Below are 13,358 nucleotides of genomic sequence, written 5' to 3'. Positions count from 1 at the left end.
AATAGCCACGTTTAGGATGCCACTAGGTACACTCAGTGTTTGCTAGTATAATGGCTTAGTTATAATGAGTTGAAGTGTGCAATGCAGGCAGAGGTGCTGCAAATATCTTTGCACTAGTGGGACTAGACAAAAGTCCAATAGCCACGTTTAGGATGCCACTAGGTACAGTGAGTGTTTGCTAGTATAATGGCTTAGTTATAATGAGCTTGAGTGTGCAATGCAGGCAGACGTGCTGCAAATATCTTTGCACTAGTGGGACTAGACAAAAGTCCAATAGCCACGTTTAGGATGCCACTAGGTACAGTGAGTGTTTGCTAGTATAATGGCTTAGTTATAATGAGTTTGAGTGTGCAATGCAGGCAGACGTGCTGCAAATATCTTTGCACTAGTGGGACTATACAAAAGTCCAATAGCCACGTTTAGGATGCCACTAGGTACACTCAGTGTTTGCTAGTATAATGGCTTAGTTATAATGAGTTTGAGTGTGCAATGCAGGCAGACGTGCTGCAAATATCTTTGCACTAGTGGGACTATACAAAAGTCCAATAGCCACGTTTAGGATGCCACTAGGTACACTGAGTGTTTGCTAGTATAATGGCTTAGTTATAATGAGTTGGAGTGTGCAGAGGACAGGAGGGTACAGTGCCAGGATTGTGGGACTCTGGGTAGAGGAATGGAAGCCTGCCTTTCTATTCCCTCCTAATGGGGAAATGCAGCGACGAAATCCCTGACCTTAGCTACACAGACGCTGTCTCTGTTTTCAGGACCTCTCACCTATGGCTCTGACCCTGCCGGTACGAGCCCTTAAAAGGACTGATAGAAAGTGCTCTCCCTAAGCTGTCTAGCGCTGTGTATGGAGTGTATACAGCAGTATCGGCCATAGGACAAAGGACGGAGCTGCGCCAGTGATGTCTGACACCAAGGACGCAGAAGGCAGATAATGGCGTGCTGGAGGAAAATGTCCGGTTTTATAATGCAGGGACATGTGACATGGACATCCTATCACACATGCCGTTGCTTCTCTGGTTAAAAGTCCACTTAGCTGTGTATGTGTCTGTGATTGGCTGCCATAATGGCCCTCCCCACTACACGCGCGTGCTTAGGGAAGGAAGACAAGGAAAAAAAAAAAAAAATGGCGATCTCAGCAGTGATCTGAAGGTGCTGTTCACGCACACTATACACTGAAATTTCATAATAGTGTGAGTCACAGAGTGACTTACACTATTACAGCGGAAAGCCAGCTAGGAATTAGCTGTTTTTTTGCTGCTAGAACCATTATCGAACGTTTCTAGAACTATCGAGCTTTTGCAAAAAGCTCGAGTTCTAGTTCGATCTAGAACAGGCCCCAAAATCACTCGAGCCTAGAACTGGAGAACCTCGAACCTAGAACCGCGCTCAACTCTAGTCCTAGCGTCCCTGCTTTTTATACCTTCGGCTACATCAGGTACACCTGCAACCGCCCCCCCTTGGTTCTTTCTAGCACTTACCTCTTCAGGGGGCGGGGCCTCACTTTCGCGCCTTCCCTGCTCGGGGAAGACGCTCGAGTGGGAAATCTTCGCGCCAAAGATGGCGGAACTTCAAATTTTTCAGCTGGACGCCGCCGGCGAGGACCGCAAGGCGCACTTCTACCGGTAAGTAGATCGGTTCTAATCCTGTTCGTGACGCCAAGATGTCGCGGGCGGCGGGGCGCTGCTAACACTCGGGTCCGGCGCTGCGGCTGCTGCTCGGTGGCTCGAGCGGTGGGCCGGATCCGGGGACTCGAGCGGCGCTCCTCCCCCGTGAGTGAAAAGGGGGGTTGTTTGTTTGGAGATTTAGTCCGTGACGCCACCCATGGGTTGTGGTGAAGATGGGCACCACCGCTGCTGGTGACGGGGATCCCGGGAGCGATGGTAGGGAGCAGCTGGGATGTTGTTTTCCCCCTCCGTGGGTAGGGGTCGGTGGTCCCGGGGCCCGGTGGTGTGACGGGGAGGCAGGGTTGGTGAGGTGCAGGGTTGCAGGGACACTGCGGCGCGGTGCCGGATGGCACGGGTGTACTCACTCAGCAATAGATGCACAAAGTCTCCGGTAAATGAAACGGCTGGATGGATGGGTCCCGCAGCTGGCTGCAGTGTCTCTCCCCAGACAGGTGATGGTGGCTGTCTTTCCCTGCACCTTTGTGTATTGTGTTGACTCCAATGGCTTTCCAACAGTAGTCCGCTCCCCGTTGTATGGATACCGGAGGAGCCCTTTTTGCCCGCAGGCGCTAGCCCTTGGATCTCTAGCCTCTGGCGATGGCTGTATATCCTCACGGTGTGAGCGGTTGCCTTCAATCAGGACTTGGTTGTTAGGGAACCCCGGGGGTTCCTGTCACATTCGGATTTGACTATTGACGGCGGCTCCAAGCCTGGTCGGGGTCCGATGGCCCTGCCTGTGTGCTTAGCTTCACTCCGTTCCCCGGTCCGGTACCGGTGGGCCACCGCCGAGCCCCAGTCCTTACGGCTCTGCGGAGTTCCACCAACTCCTGCAGACGGCCACCACCGTCTGCCAACCTTGCTGTCAGTGCCTGGGCTCCGACCCAGACACTTGTAGTTTTGTGACCTCTCACTTTCACCTCCTGAACTGAACTACTGCTTTTCCCGCCTCCAGGCCTGTGAACTCCTCGGTGGGTGGGGCCAACCGCCTGGCTCCGCCCCACCTGGTGTGGACATCAGACCCTGGAGGGAGGCAACAAGGGTTTTTGCCTGACTAATGTAACTGTCTGGGGGGTAGGGGTGGGGGTGTGTTTGTCTGTGGCTACCTGGCTAGTCCAGGGCGCCACAGCAGCACTTCAAAGGTCAGGAATTTTGAAATGCTGCCATTCAGGACCAGGGATCCTGGGTGGGTAGGGAGGTACTTTCTCTTTCTCGCCAGTGTTTGGATGATGGACAGCTGAACGCTTCCATAGGACGGAGTGGAGATGCTCAGTGACATGGTTCATGGTAATGCTGTCACATCCTCTCTTTGAGGGGAGCCAGGTGCCCTGTTGCTTGGGAGTGGGAGGAATAGGACGAGACCGCAGGAGAAGAGGGAGTAGGAGGAGACTCAGAAGTTTCATGTTTTTTGAGATGTGTACTACAGTGTTGCTTATGCTTTGCATTCAGATGCCTCATCATGCAGATGATGCTCAGGTTCAGAACATTTATGCCTTGCTTCATATTCTGGTAGGACCCTGCCCCCACGTTTGCCGTGCAGGTGAGGCAGCATGACCACATCCTTTTCCTCCAAGCTGTGCATGTCACTTAGATAACCGTCACTCCATGTGGGGTCTAGGACCACATCAACCCCCACATCATCTTCCACATACTCCTCACCCCTGCCTTAGTAGTCGGTCTGCACACTGCAGAAAGTCGCAGCAGTGTGCAACTGTGTTTCGTCATCATAAGAGATTTGTTGCAGTGGTCCCCTGACTGTGTACAGTAGTCCTCCCAATTAGTCATCCTCAAACAGAGCACATGCTTGGGCATCAGTGAACTAAATCTCTTTCAGTTCTGGGGCAGGGATACAAGTAGACATGAATAGGCAGTTTTATGGGCACTTCCGACCGCAAAGGCAAGAAGAGACATATGCAATAAAATCAACAATTTATTTGCACAACGCATTTCTGGGATGTCTTGTAAACACATACTTGCTTGCAGACACAACCACGCCAGTAGGACTTCACCGCAAACAGCGTTATCACCGACGGCTTGGAATGCATTGAGAGGCCTCTGTAACTAAATCTAATCCAGGTCCGATGGCCCTGCCTGTGTGCTTAGCTTCACTCCGTTCCCCGGTCCGGTACCGGTGGGCCACCGCCGATCCCCAGTCCTTACGGCTCTGCGGAGTTCCACCAACTCCTGCAGACGGCCACCACCGTCTGCCAACCTTGCTGTCAGTGCCTGGGCTCCGACCCAGACACTTGTAGTTTTGTGACCTCTCACTTTCACCTCCTGAACTGAACTACTGCTTTTCCCGCCTCCAGGCCTGTGAACTCCTCGGTGGGTGGGGCCAACCGCCTGGCTCCGCCCCACCTGGTGTGGACATCAGACCCTGGAGGGAGGCAACAAGGGTTTTTGCCTGACTAATGTAACTGTCTGGGGGGTGGGGGTGGGGGTGTGTTTGTCTGTGGCTACCTGGCTAGTCCAGGGCGCCCCAGCAGCACTTCAAAGGTCAGGAATTTTGAAATGCTGCCATTCAGGACCAGGGATCCTGGGTGGGTAGGGAGGTACTTTCTCTTTCTCGCCAGTGTTTGGATGATGGACAGCTGAACGCTTCCATAGGACGGAGTGGAGATGCTCAGTGACATGGTTCATGGTAATGCTGTCACATCCTCTCTTTGAGGGGAGCCAGGTGCCCTGTTGCTTGGGAGTGGGAGGAATAGGACGAGACCGCAGGAGAAGAGGGAGTAGGAGGAGACTCAGAAGTTTCATGTTTTTTGAGATGTGTACTACAGTGTTGCTTATGCTTTGCATTCAGATGCCTCATCATGCAGATGATGCTCAGGTTCAGAACATTTATGCCTTGCTTCATATTCTGGTAGGACCCTGCCCCCACGTTTGCCGTGCAGGTGAGGCAGCATGACCACATCCTTTTCCTCCAAGCTGTGCATGTCACTTAGATAACCGTCACTCCATGTGGGGTCTAGGACCACATCAACCCCCACATCATCTTCCACATACTCCTCACCCCTGCCTTAGTAGTCGGTCTGCACACTGCAGAAAGTCGCAGCAGTGTGCAACTGTGTTTCGTCATCATAAGAGATTTGTTGCAGTGGTCCCCTGACTGTGTACAGTAGTCCTCCCAATTAGTCATCCTCAAACAGAGCACATGCTTGGGCATCAGTGAACTAAATCTCTTTCAGTTCTGGGGCAGGGATACAAGTAGACATGAATAGGCAGTTTTATGGGCACTTCCGACCGCAAAGGCAAGAAGAGACATATGCAATAAAATCAACAATTTATTTGCACAACGCATTTCTGGGATGTCTTGTAAACACATACTTGCTTGCAGACACAACCACGCCAGTAGGACTTCACCGCAAACAGCGTTATCACCGACGGCTTGGAATGCATTGAGAGGCCTCTGTAACTAAATCTAATCCAGGTCCGATGGCCCTGCCTGTGTGCTTAGCTTCACTCCGTTCCCCGGTCCGGTACCGGTGGGCCACCGCCGATCCCCAGTCCTTACGGCTCTGCGGAGTTCCACCAACTCCTGCAGACGGCCACCACCGTCTGCCAACCTTGCTGTCAGTGCCTGGGCTCCGACCCAGACACTTGTAGTTTTGTGACCTCTCACTTTCACCTCCTGAACTGAACTACTGCTTTTCCCGCCTCCAGGCCTGTGAACTCCTCGGTGGGTGGGGCCAACCGCCTGGCTCCGCCCCACCTGGTGTGGACATCAGACCCTGGAGGGAGGCAACAAGGGTTTTTGCCTGACTAATGTAACTGTCTGGGGGGTGGGGGTGGGGGTGTGTTTGTCTGTGGCTACCTGGCTAGTCCAGGGCGCCCCAGCAGCACTTCAAAGGTCAGGAATTTTGAAATGCTGCCATTCAGGACCAGGGATCCTGGGTGGGTAGGGAGGTACTTTCTCTTTCTCGCCAGTGTTTGGATGATGGACAGCTGAACGCTTCCATAGGACGGAGTGGAGATGCTCAGTGACATGGTTCATGGTAATGCTGTCACATCCTCTCTTTGAGGGGAGCCAGGTGCCCTGTTGCTTGGGAGTGGGAGGAATAGGACGAGACCACAGGAGAAGAGGGAGTAGGAGGAGACTCAGAAGTTTCATGTTTTTTGAGATGTGTACTACAGTGTTGCTTATGCTTTGCATTCAGATGCCTCATCATGCAGATGATGCTCAGGTTCAGAACATTTATGCCTTGCTTCATATTCTGGTAGGACCCTGCCCCCACGTTTGCCGTGCAGGTGAGGCAGCATGACCACATCCTTTTCCTCCAAGCTGTGCATGTCACTTAGATAACCGTCACTCCATGTGGGGTCTAGGACCACATCAACCCCCACATCATCTTCCACATACTCCTCACCCCTGCCTTAGTAGTCGGTCTGCACACTGCAGAAAGTCGCAGCAGTGTGCAACTGTGTTTCGTCATCATAAGAGATTTGTTGCAGTGGTCCCCTGACTGTGTACAGTAGTCCTCCCAATTAGTCATCCTCAAACAGAGCACATGCTTGGGCATCAGTGAACTAAATCTCTTTCAGTTCTGGGGCAGGGATACAAGTAGAAATGAATAGGCAGTTTTATGGGCACTTCCGACCGCAAAGGCAAGAAGAGACATATGCAATAAAATCAACAATTTATTTGCACAACGCATTTCTGGGATGTCTTGTAAACACATACTTGCTTGCAGACACAACCACGCCAGTAGGACTTCACCGCAAACAGCGTTATCACCGACGGCTTGGAATGCATTGAGAGGCCTCTGTAACTAAATCTAATCCACTAGACATACCTTCCTTATCAGGATTGTGCGGTGTTGCACAAATGTGACAGGTGAGATCGCTCCCCTGTAATTTACCCTCTATAATTGGATCAATGGCTTTCACACAGGAGACCTCCTATCTTCCTTATTTTCTATACTGTACTTGTGGGGCAAAGCCAGATGGATGGCCCAATGAACCCCAGTCAGTGGAATCATCAAAAAGGAACTGTTTGTCTGATTTACAAGGGGGTGAGGTGAAAGATAGATGCCCATGGGCCATAGATGCAAACTCTGCATTTTCAGCAGGAAACTAGGTAGAAGACAAAGTGAAGGAACTGGATGTGTGACGCCCTGGCCTATCAGGTCGTCACAGGGTATTGTGACGGGTCCCTGACTTTTGGTGTTGCCAAGAGCAAGCTAATCAAAATCCTAGCAGCACACCCACCAGACACACCAGTGGCTGGCCTGAAGGGAATAGGGTCGCCCACTTGGGGGGTTGGTTAAGGGGAGGTCAGGAGTGTCAGGAGCAGAACAGTGCAGTGTTGGAGGTGAAAGTGAGAGGAGGTCAGGAGCTGGGCTCCTTGTAAGTAATAGGTGGCAGACATTGGTCTGGGCCTGGTAGGAGCTGGACCACGGTCGCAGGGGATCGTGACAACGGGCACGGACTGTCGAGGAGGACAGCCGGCGGCCTTGTGCCATCACCGGGAAGGGGCCAAGGCATGATGGGGTACGTGGAACCTAGGTCAGGAAGTAGCTTCAGGCGTCCTGGCAAATTTACCCGACGAGGACGGAGCCTTCAAGATCCGTTCTCCACCCGCTCCAAAATCGGGGTACTAGCACAACGAGGGGGATAGGACTTTCCCACTACACGGTCCAGAAAATCTTAAGCGTGAACCCTGAGAGCAAGCTCACCCAGTTAGCCATACTGCTGAGCGGGACTCGATTAGTTTCACACTAAAGGGACCAACTAGAGAACAAGGTGCCAAGGCAAAGGTCACAGACTTACAGGCAACAGCAACGGGCATGGGATCCAGGCGTGCTCTCTCCCCGCGGCAGCGGTGTCAAGAACTTTGATTTACCACAGTTGTCGGTGTCAGCGTTATTGGACTGAGTGAGTACACGTGACCCTTACCGTCCCAATGACACCTCCCCTTCACCATCACCGAGTCCTGGGGCATCCCCCCTACCCGTGGAGGGGTTAAACACCTGGCTGCCCACACCATCGCCACCGGGTACTCCCAACTGCAGCGGTGGTACTCCACCTTACCACACATCACGGGTAGCGTCACAAACTTCAAACATAACACCCCGTGTAAATATTCCCCCCTTTATTCCGAGTGGCCGCGCGACCACGACTCCCGAGTCCGGAGATCCCTCGAGCCACCGCGGATCTGGGTCCGAACAGTCCAGCTGCTGACGCGGGTGCGGCACAGATGCATGTTCATCCATCCAATCTAAAAGCTCCTCTACTTATTTTGGCCTGACCATTTGTCCAGTGGTACTGGGTCCCACAATATTACGCTTAACTTCCTGTTGTCTGCGTACACTAGAAGAATTTGTTTAATTTGGGCATGTAGCAAGTACAGATTGACCATGTACTTTCCCTGCAGCAGCTCCACCACAACCACCAGCATCAGCACAGCAACTACATCCACATACCCTATTCGATACTCCTCATTCTTTGCATTCCCCAAAAAGTGCACAGTAGAGAAGAGAGAGAGTGTGTTAAGGGGCTAGGCTATGTAGTGCGCACTAGGTGTTTTTTCACCGCGTTTTTGTGCGTTTTTCGGGTGTGTTTTTGTTCAGAAAACTGCATGACTGTGCTTCACCAGCAATGTCTATGAGTTTTCATTTTTGCTGTCTGCACACATTTTTTTTTAGCTGCGATTTTGTGGTGTCAATTATTCCTGCATTTTTCACTGCGTTTTTCACCCATTGAGTTCAATGAGATTTTATAGAATCACATGTGTCGCAATGTGTATTACACTCCGTGTATGTATTTTATGTCATGTCCTGTAAAAGATTTGTTAAGATGCCATTCCCCCCTTTTTTTGTCCTATACCTTATTATGACTTCAAAAATTTAAATAAAGAATTTATAAAAAAAAAAAAAAATGTAATGAAAAGCGCACATTGCAAATATAGCTGCGTTTTACTGCGTTTCTATGACTAAAAACGCAGCTATAAACACAAGGGTTGGGTACCACAGTCACGTGCACAGGAAGAGGATTGTACTCACCCAGCATTCCTTGTGTTGGTAAACACAGAAGACTGAAGATGTCCGCTCCTACCACCATCCCATCCTCCCGGTACCACCACCTCTGGTTCCACCTCCCGTCCTGCGCCATATCCGCTCCTAGCTCCTCTCTCGGTACCGCCACCCCTGCTCCGGCGCCATGTCCGCTCCCAGCTCCTCTCCCGCTACCGCAACCCCTGATCCGGTGCCATGTCCGCTCCCAGCTCCTCTCCAGCTACCGCCACTCCTGCTTCCACTTCCGATCCAGCACAATTTCAATTCCAACTGTCATGTTCTCTCCAGCTCTCAGCCGCACCGTAATTCCTGTGTCGTCCTTCTGCTGCAAGATACAGGAGTGATGACACAGGAGTGACGTCAGCGGCCGAGCGCTGGTGTGAACTGAAGTGACCCAGCATGAGCATTGTTTTAGATGACGTCACTGCCAGAAAGCAGTGTTACCTCCAATTGATCCAGCTTGACCAAGAACAATCCTCATGCTGGGTCCTTTATTCACAAGTGTTTTGGGATGAACAAAGGACTCAGCATGAGGATTGTTCTTGCTCAAGCCGGGTCAATTGAGGTCACACTGCTCTCTAGCGGTGATGTCATCTAAAACAATCCTCATGCTGGGTACAGAGAAATCTCTCTCTCTTCTGTCTCTCCCTCTCTTTCTCTCAGACAGAAGACCAGGATTGTGGAGGGGTGAGAGGGAGTAATACAGATGGAGTCTCTAAGTGTGTCTGTGTATTTATTTCTAATAAAGTATTTTTTCCCTGTGTCATGTTTTTTTTTTAACCCTTTATGGGAGATTATTAATGGCTGGGTCAAACTTGGCCTTACATTAAGAATCTTGGGCTTTATAGCAGCTGGTAAAACAAAGCTGGTATTAACCCCTGATTACCCAGCGTGCCATTCGGGACCAGTGCCGCTGGAAGAGTTGGATACAGCGGCATAAGATGGCACTTCTATGAAAGCGTCATTTTCTGGGGCGGCTGCGGACTGCAATTCGCAGCGGGGGTGCCCAGAAAGCTTGGGCACCCTGTCCTGGGGATTCCAATCCCCAGCTGCCGAGTTGTACCTGGCTGGACACAAAAGTTGGGCGAAGCCCACGTCAGTTTTTTTTTTAATTATTTAATGAAATTCATGAAATAATTAAAACAAGGACTTCCCTATATTTTTAGTTCCCAGCCGGGTACAAATAGCCAGCTGGGGGTTGGGGCAGCCGTACCTGCCTGCTGTACCTGGCTAGCATACACAAATATGGCGAAGCCCAAGTCATTTTTTTTATGTGTTACGTTTTTGGGCAAAAATCTCCTACATACAGTCCTGTATGAAGGATGCCGAGTCTTGTAGTTCTGCAGCTGCTGTCTGCTCTCCTGCATACAGTGGATGGAGTATGCTGAGCTTTGTAGTTCTGCTCCCCTTGCCTCTCCCTCTAGCATACAGTCCTGGATGGAGCATGCTGAGCCTTTTAGTTCTGCAGCTGTCTGCTCTCCTGCATACACTAGTGGAGAATGAAGGAGAACAGATTAAAAAAGTAAATGACATCAGATCTTTTTTTTTTCTTTTTTCTTCACCAATCTTTAATGGCATTGTTCACTGATAAAAAAAGCATAAAAACAAAGTGAACAAAAATGCAGCACAGTGCAGTAAAAAACCGCACCAAAACACAATGCATTTTTTTTGCCACAGATGCGTGTGTGTGCATTTTTAGTGGCCAGAAACGCAGTATTTTTGATGCCACAAAAATGGTTAGGTGTGCACATACCCTTAGGCGGGCTTTACACGCTGCGACATCACTAGCATTGGCTAGCGATGTCACGTGCGATAGCACCCGCCCCCGTCGGTGGCACGATGTGTGGTGATCGCTGCTGTAGCGAACATTATCGCTACGGCAGCGTCACACGCATATACCTGTGCAGCGACATCGCTGTGACCGGCAAACCGCCTCCTTCCTAAGGGGGCGGTTCGTTCAGCATCCCAGCGATGTCACAGCAGTGCCACTGAACCGCCGCCCAATAGAAAAGGAGGGGAGGAGATGAGCGGCCGGAACATGCCGCCCACCTCCTTCCTTCCTCCTTTTCCGGTGAAGGCAGGTAAGGAGATATTTGTTTAAAAAGTTTAAAAAAAAAGTTTTAAAAAATATGAAAAAAATAAAATAAATACTAAAAGTTCAAAATCCCCCCTTTTGCCCCATTGAACATAAAACATGCTCTTTTGATGTGGGGGGGGGTTTGCCAGAAGATACAGATTTGGTGCAGAAATGTCTGCACCAAAATACTCAGTGTGCACACATTGCCTAATGTGGTAATCCATTATTGAGTTCATCGGCTTCATGTGAGGTCACAGCTGGAGTTCCCACAGTACCCTGTGTACCTGTGGTGAACTGACCTGAGGGGAAGTTATTGAACTCAGTGACCTCACCACAAGTGAACTCATTGAACGTAATGCCAGATTACCAGATTATGCAATGTGTGCACCTTGAGTATTTGGGTGCAGATATTTCTGCACCAAATCTGCACCTCCTGGCAAAAAAAGACATCAAATCACATGTGTTTAGATGTGGTTTCAATGCTATATTTTGCCAGGAGATGCAGATTTGGTGCAGAAATGTCTGCACCCAAATACTCAATGTGCATACTTACCTAATCTGACAATCTGGCATTCAGTTTAATGAGTTTATCTGAGGTGACATCACTGAGTTCAATGAGTTCCCTCAGGTCAGTTCACCTGAGGTAACAGCTGGGGTATTGTGGGAACCACAGCTGTGACCTCAGGTGAACTCATTGACATCACCTCTCCCAGTTGCTGCTCAGTCAGTGTGTCCCTGATGGCCACAGTGAGCGTTCATGGATTCTAATGTGACAGCATTCAGGGTCTGTACTGAAAACCTTGTGTTCAGTGCTGAACCCCGAACACAGACTTATGACTGTACATCTAGTTCCTGTACATTTTTGTCACCTGAATAAAGCTTGTTGCAAGGTTGCAGAGCAGGGAATCAGCAAGCTTTTAGGCTATATGCACTTCCAGAGTCATCGCAGCCATGCCATGTCTTGGCATGGCTGTTACTGGAAAGGGAAATCACTGTAAAAAAAATGGCATGGGCTACAAATGGAAGTTAAATGGTAGTAAGAGCTGGATAGTTATACATACTATGTTTCCCATTTTTTCCCACAGGATCAGACTGCAGTCAGACTCTCTTTTCTGGGCCTGCTAATTAAGGTTCATTAATATTCACTGCTTCAATCTGTGCCAGTGTCTGTAATTGTCTGTGATCGCCGTTCTGCTTCCCAGCCTTGTTTACATTCAATTTAAATTGAATTTTTACAGTCAGCAGGGCAGATCAAAGTGCGCATGTGCAGGAGAGCAATGGCGGCCTCTGTGTGGATGACGCACGACGATTCATACACACGGGGCTGGGAAGGAGGACGGCGACTGCACAAGATGAAGGAGGCTCTGGACCGAGAGCAGAAACATCCATCCAACCGTACCGCCCCCTAGGTGAGTTTGATAAAGGGGCTTTTTATGTTCTACAGAGTGGCCTGGGCTCTTATATACAGTATTCTGGAATGCTGTATATAAGGGCTCACTGGTGGTGGCTGCAGATCATAAGGGAAAATCCTTGTGACAGATTCCCTTTAAGGAAAGATTCTTCTAGTTACTCATTGGCAGTAAACTATGTAAATATTAGAATTGTTCTCTAAATTTAATTGAATGTAAACTTTCATGTTATACCACAATCTATTCTCATATTTCGTTTTCATTATAACTTGAGGGTGGACTCAGTTCTACTCAGTCTTTCTGTCACCAGACTGAAAATATTTAACTGATGTTTGGAAAACGACATTGCAATAAAAGAAATTAGATTTTCGGGATCATATCTGGCTTTCTGGCATTTTAATTGTATTATATTTTTCAGAAATTGTAAAGTTTAATGAAGCACATGCATTTGCCTTACACACTATAATTTAGTTTATCTTAGACAGTGTATTGGAAGTGCTCAGATAAATTTGGTCTACTATTCACAATTTTTATTATGTTTAATATTAAATGTGTTTTAATCTATGAGAAAAGTTATGGACGGTATTTTAAAAATGGGGATGGCAATTCTTTTGCTGTAAGTATATTCAAGAGTTTTATCCCTAAAGTTGGCTGGGGTGTGTATAAAAATAATATATTTATGTTTTTAGTGGGGTTCTAAAAATGCTTAAAAAACCCTGCAAAATGCTTTTCCACGTATCCTTCCAAGTCAGGACAACATCAGTAGCATGATCAGGTGTCCTAATTCCTGATCACACTGCTAATGTCAATCCTGTGCTACAGAGGTGGATGTTTGCTGGTAAGGTAAATGTTTCAATGGAGCCAAAGATACAAAGGAGTTTTATTAAGGGCTGGGGATAGAGTAGGGGACAGTATACAGAGAGAAAATTGTGAGGTGGCAGTGTGGGACAGAAAAGTGTGACTTGATAGTGTGGTGCGAGAAAAGTGTGATGGGACAGTATGGTGAGAGAAAAGTGTGAGGATACAGTATGAACTAAAATGGGGAGACAAAAGTTGATTTCTTTTTTCCCTGAAGAAGGAGACGGTCTGTTGTCTCTGAAACGCGTAGGAATGCTGTAAATAAAAGAGAAATATTATATCACTTCCAACTCAGTGGTTTTTAAGCGCGGCATATACCCGTTTTTCTTTT

Source organism: Anomaloglossus baeobatrachus, chromosome 3 (assembly GCF_048569485.1).
Source record: "Anomaloglossus baeobatrachus isolate aAnoBae1 chromosome 3, aAnoBae1.hap1, whole genome shotgun sequence".
NCBI lineage: Eukaryota > Metazoa > Chordata > Amphibia > Anura > Aromobatidae > Anomaloglossus > Anomaloglossus baeobatrachus.
This window is presented reverse-complemented; position numbering follows the sequence as displayed.